Source organism: Podarcis gaigeae (genome assembly GCF_964106915.1).
Source record: "Podarcis gaigeae genome assembly, chromosome: 17".
NCBI classification, from domain to species: Eukaryota; Metazoa; Chordata; class Lepidosauria; order Squamata; family Lacertidae; genus Podarcis; species Podarcis gaigeae.
In genome coordinates this window covers 33,850,525-33,872,009 of record NC_139694.1, presented here as the reverse complement: position 1 = coordinate 33,872,009, position 21,485 = coordinate 33,850,525, and the positions used below count along the sequence as shown (strand labels likewise).

General features: G+C 44.4%; 2 protein-coding genes across 3 annotated transcripts in view; one reads left to right on the top strand and one right to left on the bottom strand.

Moving 5' to 3' along the window:
* The window catches only part of IL27RA (interleukin 27 receptor subunit alpha), an 818,781-nt gene that overhangs the window by 609,452 nt on the left and 187,844 nt on the right, over positions 1 to 21,485 (top strand). The window lies entirely within an intron of this gene.
* The window catches only part of TUBB4A (tubulin beta 4A class IVa), a 217,215-nt gene that overhangs the window by 171,016 nt on the left and 24,714 nt on the right, over positions 1 to 21,485 (bottom strand). The window lies entirely within an intron of this gene.

The following is a 21,485-nucleotide window of genomic DNA, read 5'->3' as shown; positions in this document are numbered from 1 at the left end:
TGATGCTGGGAAAGATGGAGGGCACAAGGAGAAGGGGACAACAGAGGACGAGATGGTTGAACAGTGTCCTCGAAGCTACCAGCATGAGTTTGACCAAACTGCGGGAGGCAGTGGAAGACAGGAGTGCCTGGCGTGCTCTGGTCCAGGGGGTCACGAAGAGTTGGACACGACTAAACAACAACAAGCTGTTAAGGGGAACCAAGGCTGGTGATGGCCAATCACCACTCATCCGGGAAGCCATTCATAGGGCAAGCCTGTGCAAGACAGGGAGGGGTAAGCTTCTCCTCCAGCTCTGTGTTGGTGGGCAAGGAAAGAAAAAGTTTAGGGTTTCAGCTTGGATGACAGTGGGCTGAACCAAAAAGTCTAGTTTTTGCTGGTGCTTTCTATTTGGAGCTTATCTAGGGGGAGTCCCCCTACTTTCTGGTTTCAACTTGTTATAAAACAGTGTCATTATTTTGTCCCTATTTTGTCTTGTGGGGAAATGCTGGGGATTTCACACACACACACACACACACACACACAGAGAGAGAGAGAGAGAGAGAGAGAGAGAGAGAGAGAGAGAGAGAGACTTTTTGCAACATGTTAACACGCAACAGTCGTGCCCTGAAGTGTGTCAGGTTTCAGCCCCTTGTCTCTAAAAGTTAAGGCTGGCACACCTGCACAGTGGGCTGCTTCTGGACAAATAAATAGTCGTTCTTCTGCAAGTGGAGTTGCAACAAACTTTCCACATGATTAGGGCTATTTCTGCAGGGCCACCTCGCTATATTTTGCGTGACAGAGCTGCTGTGGGTGGGGGAGGTCCCATTAATCTGAGCTACCCTTTGAAAAGAAAAGGGAGCTCGGATTAATGAGATCATTTTAAAAAAATCATTTCTGGTGTGCTATGCATTTATTCATTTAAGTGTGATTGCCAAACGCTACCCACAAAATGTGAAAAACAGGGTGGAGTCCATGTGACACTGTTAACTATTGTTCTGCCTCTACAAACAATCTCTTCTCCCTCTGCAAACTTTTCTAGGGCTTCTCCAAGACACCCCCTGGCCCACCATTGCTTAGCTGGGACTTGGGGGAAAAGAGGGAGGGAAATCTCTGGCCCCTACTGTTATGTACAGTGGTACCTCGGGTTAAGTACTTAATTTGTTCCGGAGGTCCGTTCTTAACCTGAAGCACCACTTTAGCTAATGGGGGCCTCCTGCTGCCGCCGCGCTGCCGGAGCACGATTTCTGTTCTCATCCTGAAGCAAAGTTCTTAACCTGAAGCACTATTTCTGTATTAGTGGAGTCTGTAACCTGAAGCATATGTAACCTGAAGCGTATGTAACCTGAAGCGTATGTAACCCGAGGTACCACTGTATTCAGTGGTCTGTGTTTGCCTGAGCTTGAGTCTGGACTAAGAATTCTGAGCTCCTGTGTTCTGATTTAATACATGAGATCCAATCACAGAACATTTCAGGATTTGGGCCTCTGCCATTGGCCCATGATTCGCATCTTGGAAGTTTAGACAGCCAATCACGTTGGGAGTGGGAATGGCCCAGGCTTGCAGAAATGTATATAAGCAGTGGCTTTGCTCCTGTTGTCCAGTTCTGTTAGTTCAAGAAAAGTTATTGCTGTTATCACTGTGTCTTGCCTCGTGGGAACCCACCGACACTTCGCCTACTAGCACAGCTCCTTAGTTAAATCCAGTCCGGAATGTTAAATGTTTGCTTTGGATCAGAACTGCACGTTGAAACTTCTTGTAGGAGCAGGGCAAATATTGGATAGTGCCTAACAAGTGTTCTTGCTTTTGTTTTTAAAAATCAGCATTTCACTTATGTACTATTTTGTCAAAAATTTAGTATTAGAAATATGTAGCAATGTGTTTTAGCACCAATGAAAACATCTTCTTTTTTTTTATTTTAAAAAAACAGGTGCCATAAAGGTTCTAGTGAATCTGTGCTGAGCCGTGATAAGTTCATTCCCCACTTTGTTCACTGCCCATATCAAAACCATGCCTCTTCAAAAAGATGGACATGAAGAACTAAGAGCGTTTACATCTGTTGAGATTGTGCTGCTCTTCCATCTTTCTCTTACCTACAATTTAAAAAAAATACAAATAAGCAGTGGCAGATCATGGGAGGGTTACAAATGGATGAAGTTATCATATGGGCCATGGTGGTGGTGAGTTTATGTGCAGGAGGTTTTTTAGTGCTTTGTGTTTCTGTGGAAAAAAATCCATTTCATCAATCCATTAGTGACAATGAATAGATGCTTATTGCAAATACAGTATTAAGCAAGCTTGGCAGCTTTCTTGTCAAGAATAAACAAGCAGAATAAGCATGCTTAATTAGATCATTGTCTAGAGCACCAGAAAAATGTTCCAATGTAAACTGAAAACTTACTAGCGCATTAGTTGCATATATATTTTTTAAAAAACTGAGATTGTTTTCCAGTTCAAAATTTTCCAGAAACCCCGCCCCCCAAAGAGAATTACGGTATGTGGACTGGAAGATGCATAGCATGGCAGTTCCATAATAACTGCCTAGTTCACGTGTAAACTGACAGAAAAGATCAATGTACCACTTTTGCTCTGTCGTCCCCAAACTCAGATGGTGAATGCCAACAGGATTGTAGTCATAATGGGGCTGCTGAAAAACAGGAGTGAGAGATGCTCAGATTGCCCAGTGCCTGTAGGACTCCCACCATAATATCCAGGCAGAGATAGCTTGCAAGGGAGGTAAGCAAATCTGGGGGAAATCCCACCTTGGTTAACACCCACCTCCCAACCATAGCTGTCAAGCGTCCCTTATTTGGTGGGACAGTCCCTTATCCCAGCGCCATGTCCGGCTGCTGTCCCTTATTGATGATGTCCCTTAAATAAGCTCCTGAAGGTAATGGGGCCCTTTCTATGTCCAGCTGTCCTTTGTCAACAACAAATTGTTGCTGTTTTTTGTACCATATATGCTATATGGTAATTTATGGACCTAATAGGTATCTAAAGCCATTTGCATGCAACAAAATATGTATTTTATCCAAGTAATTGTTGATCCCTTATTTTGGCTGCTGATCCCTTATTTTTGAGGCTGCTGGTCCCTTATTTTCAAATCTGTAAGTTGACAGCTATGCTCCCAACGTTCTGGAAAGGTGTTGAGAACCATTCCCTAAAACAGGCATGTCCAACAGGTCGATTGCGATCTACTGGTTGCGATCTACTGGGGGACCCAGTCGATCGTGGTCGATTGCGTGGTCCTGATCAATCTCTCAAAAACAAACAAACAAAAAAATACCTCAACAAGTTTGGCTTCCCCCAAAAAGCTCAACAACTTTGGTCAATCCAATGGGTAGATTACTGCCAGTCTTTTCATAGTGGGAGTAGATCGCAGTCTCTCGGGAATTGGACATGCCTGATCTAAAACACATGGCTTTAGCCTTTAGCAACCTGTCACTCAAAAATAAAAAGTAATTATTTTATTTATTTATTATTATTTATTGAATTTGTATGCCAACCTATACCCGGAGGTCTCTGGATGGTTCACAGAACACAATCAAAATATAAAACCACAAAATATATAATTAAAATAAAAACAATAACCCAATAACACCCCCCCAAAAATGCCACATTTTAAAAGGGCATAGGAACCCCAAGAAACAATGGCTTCAAGTTATGCAATAAAGAAATAAAGAAAGATGAGCTCTTCATTTAACTAATTTGTTTAAATACTTGACCATCTGTTGTAAATTGATTGTTTTTAGTACAGTACTTCACTGGAAATGGGTGGACTGAAAAATGTGAGGAATCGGCTTGGTATTTGTGGTGGGGGATCTCAGCAAAGATTTTCAATCATTCTGATGGGTTTTTCCTTCCAAGACATTTCCAGATTCATAAGTGGTCAAATGCCAACAACAACAACAACAGGATAAACTAATCTGGTCAAAAACAGTTGCAGAGATAGGCGTGTTTCCCCCCCCAGCGCATTGATTCTGTTCAGTAGCACGGCATGTGTGCAAATGTGCGCTTCTCTCGTCTACTTGCATAGATGCCTGGAAAGCATTTGACAAGCAGAGCACATAGCAAAACTCAAAACATCAAACACATGGAAGATCACAAATGCAAGATTATAAATGATCCACAGAGACTTCTCCCTAGAAAGCCATGAGGCCAAGATGTTTTCTGCTTATCTCATGCTTCCTAGGCATGGCTCCCTGAGCAGTTCAGTCATACCTCATGTTGCATCCATTTCAGGTTGTGTTTTTTCAGGCTGCGGACAGCTGAAACCCAGAAGTACCAGAACGGGTTACTTCTGGGTTTCGGCAGTCATGCATGTGCAGAAGCGCTAAACTGTGCTTTGCGCATGTGCAGAATCACAACCCGTGCATGCGCAGACGCGGGTTGTGAGCGCTGTGGGTTACGAACGTGCATCCCTCACGGATCACGTTCGCAACCCAAGCGTCCACTGTTTTATGTTTGGCTGCTGCTTTCCCCCAGAAAACCCGCTCTTTACCACTGAATCAGAACAAACATCAGTCCACTGAAAACCTAACTGATATCTGCTCCAATTCAGCACATGTTTTGGATCACCGTGAGCAAAATCTGAAATGCCACCTAAGGCTCAATCAAAATAGTCACAACGCACCCCATCTGATCCAGTTTGTGGGGCAATGCTCCAGCATTCTGGCGCTGTCAGTCAGAACCGGCCATGTGAGGACTGCAGGCTCACTGCCTCTAAATGCCCATCACGGACTCCGTTATATGGCTTCAGCAGCCAATTGGATTTTCTGGGGCCATCTTATGAGGAGTGAGAATAGCTCACCTAAATCCCAGTTGCTGAGAGGTCCTGGAGCTCACTTTCCTGGTGGGCAGGGGCGAAGAAAATCGCCCAGCCCTTTGGTTTGCATGGATGGGGCATCATCCAGGACAAAAGAGGCTTTGCTGCTTCTCCACCTAAATCCAGGATGCACTTAATGGTCCTCTGTTGTGCATCTGAGTTCAGTCCATCCTGCCAGAAAACCACTTAGGGACCAAGAGGCTAAATCCTTATTCTTATTCTTAATTGAATTTATATGCCACCCTATACCCGGAGGTCTCAGGGCGGTTCACAGAAAAGATCACAATACAGTGGTACCTCGGGTAAAGTACTTAATTCGTTCCAAGGTCCGTTCTTAACCTGAAACTGTTCTTAACCTGAAGCACCACTTTAGCTAATGGGGCCTCCTGCTGCTGCTGCGCCGCCGGAGCACAATTTCTGTTCTCATCCTGAAGCAAAGTTCTTAACCTGAAGCACTATTTCTGGGTTAGTGGAGTCTGTAACCTGAAGCATATGTAACCTGAAGCATATGTAACCCAAGGTACCACTGTATATAAAATAAAAATAAAAACAGTAACACAACAACACAACAACAACAGCTTTTGTGTTCCTCATTTGGCAGTGTGTATGTGCATCAGACTGGTCTGACTTGCCTTTTCTTTTCTGCTGCTCTGGTTTCCACCAGCAGGCAATATATTTAGTCTCTGGTCGTGTCAAAGAATAGAAAGAGGATGTGGAGAGGCCAGTGACTTTCAGCCGCTCCATTCTTACCATTAGACACCCACTGAGCTTAGGAAAAGAAAAAGCACTGAGGTTTTTCTTTCCCAGCACGTGGTGTGGTGCAAAATTATTATTATTACATCACAGGTCCACAGACTGGGGAAAAGAAAAAACGCCTACTTTAATAATTATAAAGTAGTTTGGGGAGAGGGGAGAACAATTGTCTCTGAGAGAGATGAATTATTCTCCGGTAAAATTTCCTTTGCATTCAGTGACAAAGAGAACAATATGGATATCAAACATTTGGACATTTGAAAACCCTCATATATATTTTACAGAGGGCTAGCCATGCCAGCCTCTTAAATAAACATGCATACCAGTGATGGCCAAACTTGGCCCTCCACCTGTTTTGGGATTATAACTCCTATCATCCCTAGCTAACAGGACCCGTGGTCAGGGATGATGGGACTTGTAGTCCCAAAACAGCTGGAGGGCCAAGTTTGGCCATCACTGTGCATACACTCACAAAGACAAGCATATTTATTGTAGCATGTGCTTTTGCAAACTAGTACCCACTTCATTTGGTGCATGAACTGCTCTCCCCAGGTAGCAGACAACTCTCTCTCTCTCTCTCTCTCTCTCTCTCTCTCTCTCTCTTTTGTGTGTGTGTGTGTGTGTGTGTGTGTGTGTGTGTGTGTCTTTGAAGCACCACAAGATTCTTTTATGAATATTTGTATTTCAGTATTCGGGAGGAGTGATTTGTAAAATGAAAATTTCCTGTTGTTATAAGAATTCTAAGGTCTTATACAGTGGTACCTCGGGTTACATACCCTTCAGGTTACATATGCTTCAGGTTACAGACTCCACTAACCCAGAAATACTACCTCGGGTTAAGAACTTTGCTTCAGGATGAGAACAGAAATCATGCTCCAGCAGCACAGCGGCAGCAGGAGGCCCCATTAGCTAAAGTGGTGCTTCAGGTTAAGAACAGTTTCAGGTTAAGAATGGACCTCCGGAACGAATTAAGTATGTAACCCGAGGTACCACTGTATATATAAAATAAATGTTCATAAATGTACAAGGCAAACACATACATAAGTATATAAACCACGTATCTGAAACAGTACAGGAGAACCATCCTGAAGCCATTTTCATTCTCCCAAATTGACCTCAAATATTTCTCTGCAAGGAGGAAGGAAATGGGAAAAGCTTTCCAATTGTCTTTGGACTGTAGGGGCTCACACCTCCCTGTAAACAGTCTGGCAAGTATCTGTTAAGCTGAGTACACTATCAATATGCAGAGATTCAGGAACTATTTACCATCTCAAAGGAATGGCCAGGCTACCCAGAAAAGGCAATCAGATAAGGCGTTATTAGGTATCCTGGCAGACAGGAGAGAAGCAACACACTCAAATTTCTGCTGGGGACCACCTCTTTCTGTGATATATGTATGATATTTTGGGGGGTGGTCTTGAGCTACAGGGTAGGCAAATTCAAAAGTCTATATAAGAGCGTACACATCAATGTTCTGGGTTCCTCTCTTCCCTCCCTGCGTGGGGGGAGTGGGAGCCCTGTTGCAACAGTTTAATAAAGACCAGGCTTTTGCGTGTTCAGACCCTGAAACCTCCCCCCTAAATAAATTCACACAAAATTTTGGTTTGATTTTTGGCAGAATTTCGGCCACAACTTTATGGATTACAGAAAGTGACAGGTTGCATAGGCTCTGGTTCGACTAGCTCCCTGCCATTCATGTAGCGCTGACCCAGGGTTCCAGCATAGGTCAGCCAAGGGGGAACACCTGGAAAAGCGGAACGGGCTAACTCCGCCAACCAAATGTCCCCCTGGACTCAGGCACGGGCACAACCCCTTCTCAGGGGTTGACCAAACCACTGAGTCCCTGGATTCCTTTAACGGAATACCCTTCACAAAAGGATGGCGAGAGCGTTCTCCCATCCCTATCACCTGAACCAGAGCCTATCCGCAACCTTACAAGTGATGATTTGTTACGTGGCAGGTGAAACCCAAATGGCAACAGCCAATCAGCCAAGTGAGGAAAATTCCTGCCGTGCCCCTGTCCCAATGACAGACGACGCACGATGGCATAGCAAGGTCAAGTGCAAAGCCCTAAAAGTAGGGAGAGGTGGGCGGGTGTTCTGAATGCAAGCGCTGAAAGAGGAAGCTCTGGGTCACATGCATGGGCATAAATAGGTTCCTCAAACCATTTGGACTGCGTCCCATTGGCCAGATTGTACCCAGCGTCGAGGGACCTACCACTCAGGTGTTGTGGCTGACCAATCGTACCCACCCACAACACAGGGTATCAGTTTGCCAGGTCTCATTGCAATACGTGCCCTCTTTAAGGGAGGACCCGATTTGTCATTTAGTTGTTTAGTCATGTCCGACTCTTCGTGACCCCCTGGACCAGAGCACGCCAGACACTCCTGTCTTCCACTGCCTCCCGCAGTTTGGTCAAACTCATGTTAGTAGCTTTGAGGACACTGTCCAACCATCTCGTCCTCTGTCGTCCCCTTCTCCTTGTGCCCTCAATCTTTCCCAACATCAGGGTCTTTTCCAGGGAGTCTTCTTTTCCCATGAGGTGGCCAAAGATCAAGCTTACTAGCTGCTTTGCTTCTCAATATTTTCTGGTTGGCCTCTATTGTTTCCTCCTACCTACATAAGGAATTTATAAGGGCTCTTGGATACCCCATAAGGGATAAAGGAGCAGGGGTTTTTTCTTATAACACTGTTCTCCCATAACTGTTTACATAGGGTTTTGGACCCAGTAAATCCAATTGCAGCCCAAGGGGAGATCCATTTGCACTGGTGGAGGAAGGGGGGGCGGGAGAGCATACTGCCCCCGGCTGCCCCCCCCCCCCGTGCTGGGTGCCACGCCCCGGGACACATGCCAGCCACACACTCGCCTGCTCTCTGCCCCCAGTGCCAGCGCATGAAGCTCCACCACTGTCCATTTGGAGTGCATTTCTTAGCCTTGGGTTACCTATATGTGCCAAACTCCTATGGCTGCTGTGCAGCTAAGAGCCCCTCTAGTGTCTTGTTGCAGAATTGCACTTAAAATAAACTGCTGGTTTCATATGAATCCTACCACAAACTATCAGTGTGCACGTGGTACTTACTGCTTACGATTTAGCACTTGGGCAAGGCATATTAGCCACAAGGAAAGGAGGAATTGGTTCCAATAGTGATGTTCACAATACTAAACCTGCAAACACACCTGTGCCACAACGTAAAAGTGAATCACTTTATGGCGGCTGTGCTACTTTTGTTTTGCAAATTCAATACAGTGGTACCTTGGTTCTCAAACGTCTTGATACTCAAATGCCTTGGTTTTCAAACGCCAAAAACCTGGAAGTAAATGTTCCGGTTTTCGAATGTTTTTCAGAAGCCGAATGTCCGATGCGGCTGTCATCAATTGTTTCCAGGGCGCCTGCACCAATCAGAAGCTGCGCCTTGGTTTTCAAACATTTCAGAAGTCAAACAGACTTCCAGAATGGATTAAGTTTGGCGCTTTTGTTTTTGCTATTTATTTTACTTTTCTGTTTTTGAGGCTTTTTCGGTTCATTCATTTTTGTGACTGAGTGGAACCCAGTTTAGCTACTGATTGATTGACTGTGTGACTGTGGAAATGGATAAAAGCCCTCCATCCAGACAATGACTATCATCAGCGCTGGTAAGGAAAAAAAATAATTTTAATTTTTATCATCTTATTTATTTTCTAGTACAGTAAATTGATTATTGCTTTCATTTTATCAAGCAGTGGTCTTGTTAGACAGTAAAATTCATGTTAAATTGCTGTTTTAAGGGTTGTTTTTAAAAGTCTGGAATAGATTAATCTGTTTTGTACTTTCTATGGGAAAACGTGCCTTGGTTCTGGAACGCTTTGGTTTTGGAATGGACTTCCGGAACAGATTAAATTTGAAAACCAAGGTACCACTGTATTTAGCTTTGAGTTAGAGAAAACCCAAACCCACCTGGCTCATTTTGTGGAGACCACAGTGTACCGAGCTACCACCTAAAGGGTTAAAGCCACCTAACTGCCACTTTGCCCCACCCATTTCAGGGACTGAGTTTTTGTGTTTTTTGTTTTTAAAGGTTTTGGGGCTCCAGCACCCGTGAACCTCTGGCATCTTTTGCTTCAGAAAACCCTAGCCTTGAATTTGGCGGGATAAGTGGCATGTCTCAGACTGGCCCTATGTGAGGGGTGGTATAATGGGGACAGGATGGGTGAGCTGACCCCATTTGCCCCAAATGCTGATATTGACCATGGCATGCCTGAGGACACAGCCTTTGGTCATAATGTCTTAAACGTGGGGCTGCCTTTAAAAAGTGACCAGGAACTCCAGCAGACCCTCCAAATGTCCTGATTTTCCAGGGATAGTCTCAGATTTACAGAAGCAGCCCCAGTTTCTGACTTGATCCCAGAATGCCCCACTTTTCCTTAGGTAAAGATAAAAGCACCCCTGACAGTTAAGTCCAGTCATGACCGACTCTGGGGTTGCGGCGCTCATCTCGCTCTATAGGCTGAGGGAGCCGGCGTTTGTCCGCAGACAGCTTCCGGGTCATGTGGCCAGCATGACTAAGCCACTTCTGGCAAACCAGAGCAGCACACGGAAACGCCGTTTACCTTCCTGCCGGAGCGGTACCTATTAATCTACTTGCACTTTGACAAGCTTTCGAACTGCTAGGTTGGCAGGAGTTGGGACCGAGTAACGGGAGCTCACCCCGTCGCGGGGATTCGAACCACCAACCTTTTTATTGGCAAGCCCAAGGCTCAGTGGTTTAGACCACAGTGCCACCTGCATTCCTATTTTTATCAGAGAAATGTTGGAGGGTATGGAGTTATCCAACCCTCATGCCATCTGAAGGCAGCCCTGTATAGGAAAGTATTCTAATGTTTAATATTTTATTATTTTCTTTATAATATGTTGAGATCCACCCAGAGTGGCTGGGGCAACCCAGTTAGATGAGCAGGGTATAAATAGTAAAATAATAATAATAATAATCATCATCATCATCATCATCATCATCATCATCGAATAGGACACCCCTATTTTCATCAGAGAAATGTTGGAGGGTATGCTCCAGTACGTTCAAAATGCAGTGACAAGACTGCTAAGCAATAAGGTAAAAGGTAAAAAAAAAAAAAAGTAAAAGCAATAACCCTGTTGGGTCAGTTCCATGTTGTTCAGCCTCCTCTTGCCCACAGTTCCCAAGCGGATGCTTCCAAGAAGCAGAGCATTAAGGCAATATAGCAGCCACCCGCAGTTACTTCTCCCCAACAGATGTTATTTAGTGGCTTACTGCCATTGATGCTGGAGATTTCATATAGCCCTCGTGACATTTAGCCATGAGTCATGGATCCACAAATCTGTCTAATCAGCTTGAAAAGGCATCTAAACTGATGACCATCACTGTATCATGCAGGAGTGAACGCCACAAGTTATCTGCTATTCGAAGAAACACTTTTGTTTGTCTGTGGTGAGTCAGTTGCCTGTCACTGATGTCGATGGCCATGTGTTCTGCTCTCAGTACTGTAGACCTTTTTGGGGGGGTTGTTGTTCCAGGAGGCATTTAAATCAAATACAGTCATACCTTGGAAGTTAAACGTATGTGACGACAGCAGCAAAAATGTTGCATGCCCAGGGATGGAAAGAAGAAAGAACCCCATCGAAAGAAGAATGGGTATTGAAACTGAGGGATTATGCTGAAATGGCAAAATTGACTGGGAAGATTAAACACCAAGAGGACAATAAATTTAAAAAAGAATGGATTAAATTTATAGAATATATGAAGGAGCACTACAAACATCTAAAAACATTAGCAGGATAGGACTGGCACTTTTTTAAAAAAAAATTAATTTTTATTCAAATTTCCAATAACCAATCCATTTATAATTAAACATCCAATTTAATTTATACATTCTTTTAGACTTCCATCAGCCTATCTGACAATTTTCGTATTTATCACAACTTCTCACATTTCATACATTTATGTTGCACTTTGACAATCCCTATTTTATCTTCTCTTTTAAGCGACATTCCAGTTTATTTTTTTCACAGAGCTTCTTGAAATCCAACAAGCGTTAATTCCTGATCACACACAGTTTTCATATACTCTGTAAATTTATTCCAGTCCTCGGTGAATCTCTGATCGCGTTGGTTTCGAATTTTTCTGGTTAATTTGTCCATTTCTGCATATTCCATCAGTTTCATTCTCCATTCTTCCCTCGTTGGCATTTCTTCCTGTTTCCACTTTTGGGCCAACAAAATTCTGGCTGCTGTTACTGCATATCTAAATAACTTCACATCTTTCTTTTCAACATCATTCCCTAATATACCAAGTAACAATGCTTCTGGTTTTTTTTACAAAAGTATATCTCAACATTTTTTTCATCTCATTATAAATCATTTCCCAAAAGCATTTCACTTTCTTACATTCCCACCACATATGATAAAATGTTCCTTCTTTCTCTTGACATTTCCAACATTTATTACTAACTTTAAACAGCTTTCCAAGTTTCACAGGAGTCATATACCATCTATATATCATTTTCATAACATTTTCATAACTGGGACTGGCACTTTTAATATAATATGACAAAGGATATTCAAAAGGAAATTTAATAAACCGGGGAGACAGGTGGGGGGAAGTCTGAGGGTTGGAAGAACCCCCATAAAGATACAGTGGTACCTCGGGTTGCAGACACTTCAGGTTACAGACTCCGCAAACCCAGAATTAGTACCTTGGGTTAAGAACTTTGCTTCAGGATGAGAACAGAAATCGTGTGGTGGCGGTGCAGTGGGAGGCCCCATTAGCTAAAGTGGTACCTCAGGTTAAGAACAGTTTCAGGTTAAGAACGGACCTCCAGAACGAATTAAGTTCTTAACCCTATGTACCACTGTACTGATATTGTTTGTGGACTAATGCAAATAATAATGTATGTAAAAACTTTTAAAATAAAATTTATTAAAAAAAAGAACAGAATCCCACCTGGCCTACTGCTGCCACAGGGTCTGCACTAGTAACAGTAATACTGATCATTGCTATCATTATAATACCTAATATAGCTTTCATGAATGCAAGTAAAACATTAATGTGTACACAGGGATAAACTCACCACCACTGCTGCTAGCCTGATGGAGCCTCTCAAGGCTCCTTCCTAGTATTTTAAACTTTCAAAACTGGAGGACTTTCAAAAGTCAATCTCAAGACCAGAATCACCATCGTGGCAACTGTAGATCTCTGGATTACCTGCTGTGAACTCAGGATTAGTTCCATAATTTCTATACTATCCACACCTGCCCTGCTAGGAGACAACAGGCCCAGCTTTGTGACAAACCGTACCACTTCAGATTGCCGGCAGAAGCTCACATGAGGAAATGTTCCCAGTGACGTAGCGTGGGGGGTGCAGGGGGGGCCGGCCACACCGGCCGCAACATCTGGGGGTTAGGGTTAGGGGGCGCAAATCCATGGGTTAGGGGGCACAAATTACTTGCCTTGCCCCGGGTGCTGACAACCCACGCTACGCCACTGAATGTTCCTCCAGAGACAAGAAGTTCACTGCAAGTAGAAAACCAGCTTGTCAAGAAAAAGCTTAGGCTAAAACTGCGCTGTCTCTGATATGCACATTCTTTTGCAAGGGGGGTGGCAGAAATATTACTTCTTTTTTATTTGGAAGGAACATTTAGTTATATGAACCTGCACCTGTAGCATCAAACAATATAGCCCAGATTCAACTTTATCATCTCATTTGTTTTGTTTTATTTGGTCACGGGAATTATTTGCAGGAATATTCTGGTGACACCCCCCCCCAAAAAAAAAAAAAAATCTCATGAGGAACGTGACTGACCCATCTTCGCTTAATGGAACTTCCCAGCTGCTCTAAATCAAGAAAAGAATCCGTCTTTAGTGAATCCCATGACAAAGAAGAGGAACAAAGTTTTCTGTGCTCAAACCGCACCGTTTTCTTTTCTTTTCTTTTTCTTTCCTAAACTTAGTGGGTGTCTGATGGTGAAAGGAGACGGGCTGAAAGTTAGTGGCTTTCCCCACATCCTCTTGCTCTCCTTTGCTGTGACCACTAATCTGTCACCTGCTGGTGGAAACTGGAGCGGCAGCCCCCAAATTCGGAGAGGGAAACTTGTCTCGCATTGCAAAGGATTCCAGGAGGCAGTCTTGGTTTTGGTGACTAGTTTCTGCCCTGGCTTGCTGCCCGCTGCACACTATGAGCTGTGATGGCTGAAGAGATCTTTCATGGTGATCTGTTCTGCTCAGCCCAGGGATGTGAGCCCCAGGACCTACTGGTGGCTTCTATACCCTTGCTGGTCCTCCTCCAGTTTAAGCTCCAGGTGAAGAACGAACCCTTAGCATTATGATGCCCATTGTTTGGATAACAACAACAACAACAATTTATTTATACCCCACCCATCTGGCTGGGTTTCCCCAGCCACTCTGGGTGGCTTCCAACAGAACACTAAAATACAATAACCTATTAAACATTAAAAGCTTCCCTAAACAGGGCTGCCTTCAGATGTCTTCTAAAAGTTTAGTAGTTATTTTTCTCTTTGACATCTGGTGGGAGGACGTTCCACAAGGCGGGTGCCACTACTGAGAAGGCCCTCGACAGGGTGAGCTCCTGTTGTTCAGTCCCAGTTCCTGCCAACCTAGCAGTTTGAAAGCACGTCAAAGTGCAAGTAGATAAATAGGTACAGCTCCGGCGGGAAAGTAAACAGCTTTTCTGTGCGCTGCTCTGGTTCGCCAGAAGCGGCTACGCCTGCTCCCTCAACCAATAAAGCGAGATGAGCGCTGCAACCCCAGAGTCGGTCACGACTGGACCTAATGGTCAGGGGCCCCTTTACCTTTACCTACCACTGTACCAAGAAATGGTTAGAAGAGGAGGAAAAACTAAAGGGAAAAACTCTCTCCCCAAAAAACACTGCTTAGGGAAGACTGAGGGTTTATCCACATTTCCTCTTGTCCCTCTGCTTTCCCCCAGAGAAAAGAGCTCTTTAGCACTCAGTCGGAGCAAACAGCGATCAGTTTTTCCGCAGACTATATTACTGTGCTATCACTGCAGCTCTTGCACAGCCATCCCAGTACTTGTGGATGCCAAGACAGCTTTCCTTTTCTTGCTAATTTTTCAAAGGACGCCTCAGCAGCACAGTTTGGGAATCACTGATATAGAGACTTTTTCTGTATCTTCTAACCTCCTAATCTTTGCTGGGAATTAACTTCCTTTTGGGACGCTGGTGGTGCTGTGGGTTAAACCACAGAGCCTAGGGCTTGCCAATCAGAAGGTTGGCGGTTCGAATCCCCGCGACGGGGTGAGCTCCCGTTGCTCGGTCCCTGCTCCCACCAACCTAGCAGTTCGAAAACATGCCTGTGCTAGTAGATAAATAGGTACCGCTCCGGTGGAAAGGTAAACGGTGTTTCCATGCATTGCTCTAGTTCGCCAGAAGCGGCTTAGTCATGCTGGCCACATGACCCGGAAGCTGTACGCTGGCTCCCTTGTCCAATAAAGCGAGATGAGCGCTGCAACCCCAGAGTCATCCATGACTAGACCCAATGGTCAGGGGTCCCTTTACCTTTACCTTACAAGAATTTTTGAGTTTTGGAGCTTTTTTTACAGCACAATTTAGCCCCAGTTTTCGCCATTTCCGAATGACTCTTTGGATTCCTTCCAACTCTATGATTCTAATATTTTTAGGCCATAAGCAATCCTGTGCATGTCTACTCAGAAGTTGGTCCTGCTGAATTCATTCGGACTTGCTCTCATGCATGCAGGTAAGTGTGTTTAGTATTGCGGCCTTAACTTACAACTCCTAAGCAAACTTCCTTGGAAGTGGGTCCCATGGAGTTAAAGAGGGCTTCCCCAGATTAGGATTACATCCCAGGTCACTTTCCAGGATGACTGAAAATGCACATGAATAGCACCCCTTGTTTGGCTCAGCCCTGGTTGTCACTCTGAGTTAAGTTGGCACTCTAATGGTTTGTGGCTGTTCCTACTGCATGCGACTCTGAGCAAACTTCATGCAAACCCTGACCTACATTGAGGTTTGCTAGTATGTAGCACCGTTTGCAGTGGGCAATGATAAAAACACACTCCTCTCTGAAATGCTCAGGTTCCCAAACCTCCAAAAGAAACAAGTGTAAACCTTTTTTGACCTTTAAAGCCCTATGCGGCCTAGGCCCCTCGTACCTATGGGACCGCCTCTCCTGGTATGCCCCACAGAGGACCCTAAGGTCCATATATAAAAATACTTTGGAGGTCCCAAGCCTCAAGGAGGTTAGATTAGTTTCAACTAGGGCCAGGGCCTTTTCAGCACTGGCTCCGAAGTGGTGGAACGCTCTGTCACAAGAGACTAGGGCCCTGCGGGATTTGACATCTTTCCTCCGGGCCTGCAAGACAGAGCTGTTCCGCCTGGCCTTCAGCTTAAGCTCACTCTGAGCCCTTATATGGGATTTGGTGTATAAATCTTCCCTTGGCTTTTTTGCTGGCCAATGTAGGACCAGCATGGATAGCTGGCTCGGGTGAATATCTGATGTTTCCTCCTTTTATGATCTTGATTTATGGGCTACTGCTAAAATGAGGCTGCATTTTAAGCTGTATTTTAAGCCGTATATTAATTAACTGTTCGTTGTTTGTTGTTGTTGTTGTTGCTATTACGTTTTATTGTAATTTATATTTGGTGTTAGCTGCCCTGAGACCAGCCCTGGCTGGGGAGGGCGGGGATATAAATAAAATTATTATTATTATTATTATTATTATTATTATTATTATTATTATTGTAATTCATGCAGTAAAGGGCAGTAAAGTCTCGAAGAAAACTTAATTTTGACCCAGCATAAGGGCAAATTCCATGTTAGGAACCATGCTGTATTCTGCCTTAGTCAGACCCCATCTGGGATATTGTTTCCTGCTCTGTGCACCATAGTTTAAGAAGGATATTGACAAGCTCAAACATGTGCAGAGGAGAGCGACCAAGATGAGCAAAGGCTTTGAAACCAAGCCTTATGAGGAATAGTTGAAGAAGGTGGGTATGTTTAGTCTGAAAAAGAGGAGATTTGTTACAAAAGTTGGGCACCCCTTCCCACAATCTGTCATACTGTGGCCAGATTCCAGGGGGTTCTAGGTGCTTACCCAAGGTCTGTGTTCCTTTGAGAATCAAGACACAGTGGAGATTGTTGTAGCTTTAAGAAATCTGAAATATTCACATAATTACACCCGAGTTTGGATTTTTTTAAAAAAATTATGATTTTCAATCTTATACATTTCAATAATTTTACAATCATCTTAACATTTCAAAACTCGACTTCCTTTCCTGCTCTTTCTGCAGTTCCTTAAATTTATTTTTTTATATTTTCTGCATATTCCAAATTAACTTAACTTAAACATTCATTCATCTACTTTAAATGTATACTCTTATAAAACTGCAGGTTATTACAGTAATCCTGCCAATGTTCTTATCTATTTACAGTTTGCTTGTAAATATTCAACAAACCCTATCCATTCTTTTATAAAAAGTCTGTTATCTTGATTTCATATTTTTCTGGTAAGTTTCGCCATTACGGCGTATTCCATTGGGATTTGTATCCATTCTTCTTTCACTGGGACTTCTTCTTCTTTCCATTTTTCGGCAAAACATTCTTTCCATTGTAGTCCATTTTTCCATTTTTCGGCAAAACATTCTTTCCATTGTAGTCGCATACATGAATAAATTTCTATACAGTTTAGATAGTTCTGTCCCTATAATTAACAAAAGGAAAGCTTCTGGGTTGTTGTTTTTCACAAATGTTATTTTAAACATCTTTTTTCAATTCATTGTATATCATTTCCCCGTAAACTCTGAGTTTGGATTAAGGGAATTGCAGCATGGTCATCTCAAGGGGTTTATTCCCCACAGCAGTGCAGTGTTGGAGTCCAAGGTGTTATGTACTGAAGTTCTCACCCTGGGCCAGCAGGGGGATACTGTAGATAGTTTTCCCTCAGGTCCGCATATGCAAATAAGGAATTGAAAGTGACGTTCTGTGATTGGATAGTTACAGAAAGTTGTTACTGTTGCTTTGTAGTTGAGCTCTATATAAGCAGGTTGGCTGAACCCTTCAGTTCAGTTCTGTTCTGGCCTGTGAATAAACAAGAGCTGTCTGAAGAATTGCTGTGTCATCTGATATGTTCACCCACAACTTAACACAAGGCATCTTTCCCAACCTGTCTTCAGCCAGCCTGTCTTCCCCCTATTTTCTTGCCACCTCACACCCAGTTACCCTGTGTCAGGGATTATGCTCAGGAGAGCTGCACTGAAGAGGAATGGTGGGAGCCACCCCCTCCCCCAATCCTGAATCTTCCCAGGAGCAGGAGGACAGTATAGATTTGGAACAGTGGTTTGCAGAGGGGCATAGTTCAGGAGGCAGAAGCTGGGAAATACTGGATGGGGAATAGCTAGCAGAAGAAGCACTGGAAGAGAGAGAGTTTACAGATTCACAGCCTCTTGATAGTATTCACCCCCCCTTCTCCGAAGTCTCTGGATAGTCTTCAGCCCCGTTCTCCACTCTGGGCAGCTTCCAACATATATAAAAACATAATAAAACATTAAACATTTTTTTAAAAACCCTTCCCTATACAGGATTGCCTTTAGACAGCTCAGGGGTCAGGTAACTCCATACCTTCCAACATTTCTCCGATGAAAACAGGGAAACTTAAGGAAAAGCAAGACATTTTGGGGTCAAATCAGAAACCAGGACGGCTTCTCTAAATCAGGGACATTCCTGGAAAATAGGGACACTTGGAAGATCTGTGAACTATCTAGTCTGTAGGGCTATCTAATTTTGACTCAAAAGAGACAAGGTTTTCTGAGAAGTTTTCTTGGGGGGAAGGTTGTCCCCTTGCCCTTAATATGAAAAAAGATGATATGCAGCTGTTAGCGCTTCAAGAGAGCAGGCAGAGCAGCTGCTGTATATAGATTTGGTAGGATCGGAAAGTAAGAATAAATGAGCATGAAGGACTTATGGGGACTTTTCTCTCTAAATTACGCAAAGATTAGAAAGTTGCTTTAGAAACCTCTTTCCCCAACACATGTGTGCACATGGTAGTAATTAGTGCTTCATTGCCCTAAAATACACATATTCTCATCAGGCTGATGATGTGGGGATTACTTGGCCCCCTGAGTAAACTTTGTGGGTTTTCTCAGAGCTCTTGGATGAGGCCTCTGACTCTGATATGATGAGGGGAGCTTGCCATTGACAAAAGGGAGTGAAAACAGCCTGTGATATGGAAGAGAATTGGGCTTTTCCAAATAAGTAAAATATATACAAAAGTGAGAAAAGCAGCTCTGTTACCACTGGAAACAAAAGCTGTGACTTAAACAACCTAGATCTCAGACATTTCTCAGATGGCAAATGAGGCCCTAAATCAGGGCCGTCTTAAGCATATCCAGCGCCGTGGTTCACAGATCCTTCCAGCACCCCAAGCCCCGTTTCCCAGAGTTGTTGACCTTTTCCCAAGCCTCTGTGGGGATCGCTCTCCTCCTGCGGAGGCAAGCTGCATGCCCGCCAGCCATATGGTTGATGGGACGCAGCTGGCGGGGGTGCAGGAGGGAAAGGGGAGGCCACCGGCAAAGCCGCACAGCTCCCCCACTCGCTGGGGCGCCCCTGAGAGGCCGGCGCCCTGGCGCAACGCACCACTAAGCCCAATGGGAAAGATGGCTGTGCCCTAAATGTAAGCCCAAGTGATCAGTGAGAGAGACAACTCCTGCAAATGGCAGCTGATGATCTGGAACTGAAATGGGACGAGTTTTCTGAGAATTTCCGCTTGAGAAGCCTTCTGGAGAAAGTAGAGGGAGGGACCACTGTGGTGTAGTGGTTAAAAGCGGTAGACTCGTAATCTGGTGAACCAGGTTCGCATCTCCGCTCCTCCACATGCAGCTGCTGGGTGACCTTGGGCTAGTCACACTTCTGTGAAGTCTCTCAGCCCCACTCACCTCACAGAGTGTTTGTTGTGGGGGAGGAAGGGAAAGGAGACTGTTAGCCGCTTTGAGACTCCTTAGGGTAGTGATAAAGCGGGATATCAAATCCAAACACTTCTTCTTCTATGTCCCAATTCATTGCAGATTGGTTAGCCACTTTGGATATAGGCATCCCCTCACTACTGTACAGCTCATAGGGTCTTGGGTCCAAGAGGCAACATAGAAGATGCTCCCAGGGCTATAGTGCTTAAGTCTGAATGCTACCAACAAAAAGAGCTGATTTTTAAGGCACCACACAACCGGCAGGAGCTAAAATATGGCAAAACTACTCTGGATGTTTTCCAAGATATTTGTCCAGAGACTCTGGGTAAAAGGTGTGCTTTATGCCTATACAGCAGCAATGGAGGCAGTTGGATTCCCTTACTAGTGGGAATTTAAATGAATAGGACAGGGTAACGACAAATCTGAGACAGCAGGTGACAACAGGCAGCCAGATCAGCTGCCCCCGTGGATCCTGCTGCGCAAGGTGGTTGTTTCACCTTGCCTCACCCAGACCTGCTTGGGAACCAGCACCAATATTGACTACTAAGAACTGTCAATCTCTTCTTCCAGGGATCTGTGCAGCTTCACAGGAAGTCATGCTCCAGCTGAGGTTGCCTTCTACCACATGTCTCCATGCGTCGGATGGTGCTGCTTCAGTGCTACAGGATGCCTAATTTCGGCCCAGCTTCCAAGAATGCAAGCAGCTCTTCACCTACCCGGCAGCCCCCGCTTGAAGCATCTCCAGCCAAGTGTTGCTTACAGGCCACAGGAAATCCTCTTTGTGATGCTAACAAGCCCCCTCCAGTGCGGTTTGGCTGAGAGGAAGCCTGCACGAGGCACAGCAGAAGCGACATGAGCTGGGCTGTTAGCACCCAAGGTATCTAGAGCTTTCTGTGCCGCAGAGTTTCGTACGACTCCTCAAGTGACCCAAATGTTCCTTTCTGCTTTCTATACAACCCGTAGCTATACAGATGCCCCACAAAGCCCTTACTGTTTATGGAGTGTCCATAACAATGTAATACAGAAAGCAGTAAGCCACACTGCTTTCTGTATTACGAGAGCTGCCCGAAGGACAGAACTGAACTGAAGGGTTCAGTCAGCCTGCTTATATAGAGCTCCAGTACAATGTAACTGTAACAATTTTCTAAAACTATCCAATCACTGAACGTCACTTTCGATCCCTTATTTGCATAACTATCTACAGTATCCCCCTGCTGGCCCAGGGTGAGAACTTCAGTACATAACAGGAACGATTCCAAGAGAGGTGGGGAGGCAGGCAAAGAAGACATTGGGGTCTCTGTGTCGGCTTAAATGTCCCCCTCTGACAAAACCTGTCCTGTAGGAAGGATCCCAATGGCTTGCTATGTTTTTGATATTGTTTATTGCTACATTATTATGGCATTTAAGCTGTGTTGGAAGCACTTGCATGTGGAGAGGTGGAACATAATGTGTAAAATTGTAGGTACCTGATTGTCGTTGTTGTTGCTGTTATATCATAGCTATTCTGATTAGGCAGAAACTTCCACGCCAGAGTAGTGATCCTGCGAGGCAAGGCTTTTGTACCCACACATAGAGACCTAGCTCTCAAATGCAAATGGCAGTGGAACATGTGGCAGGTATGTTCAGAGGTGGGTGAGATAACAGTTCCAGGCAGATTATAATGAGGTACTCTTACTGGTAAATGCATTGTGGTATTGTGGTTAGCGTGGATCACAGGTTCAAATCTCTACTCCAGGCATAGGCAAACTTGGCCCCCCAGATGTTTGGGGACTACAACTCCCATCATCCCTAGCTAACAGGACCAGTGATCAGGGATGATGGGGATTGAAGTCTCAAAACATCTGGATGGCCGAGTTTGCCCATGCCTACTCTACTCAGTCAGGAAACTCACCGGGTGACTTTGAGTCAGTCACTATACAGTGGTACCTCGGGTTACATACGCTTCAGGTTACATACGCTTCAGGTTA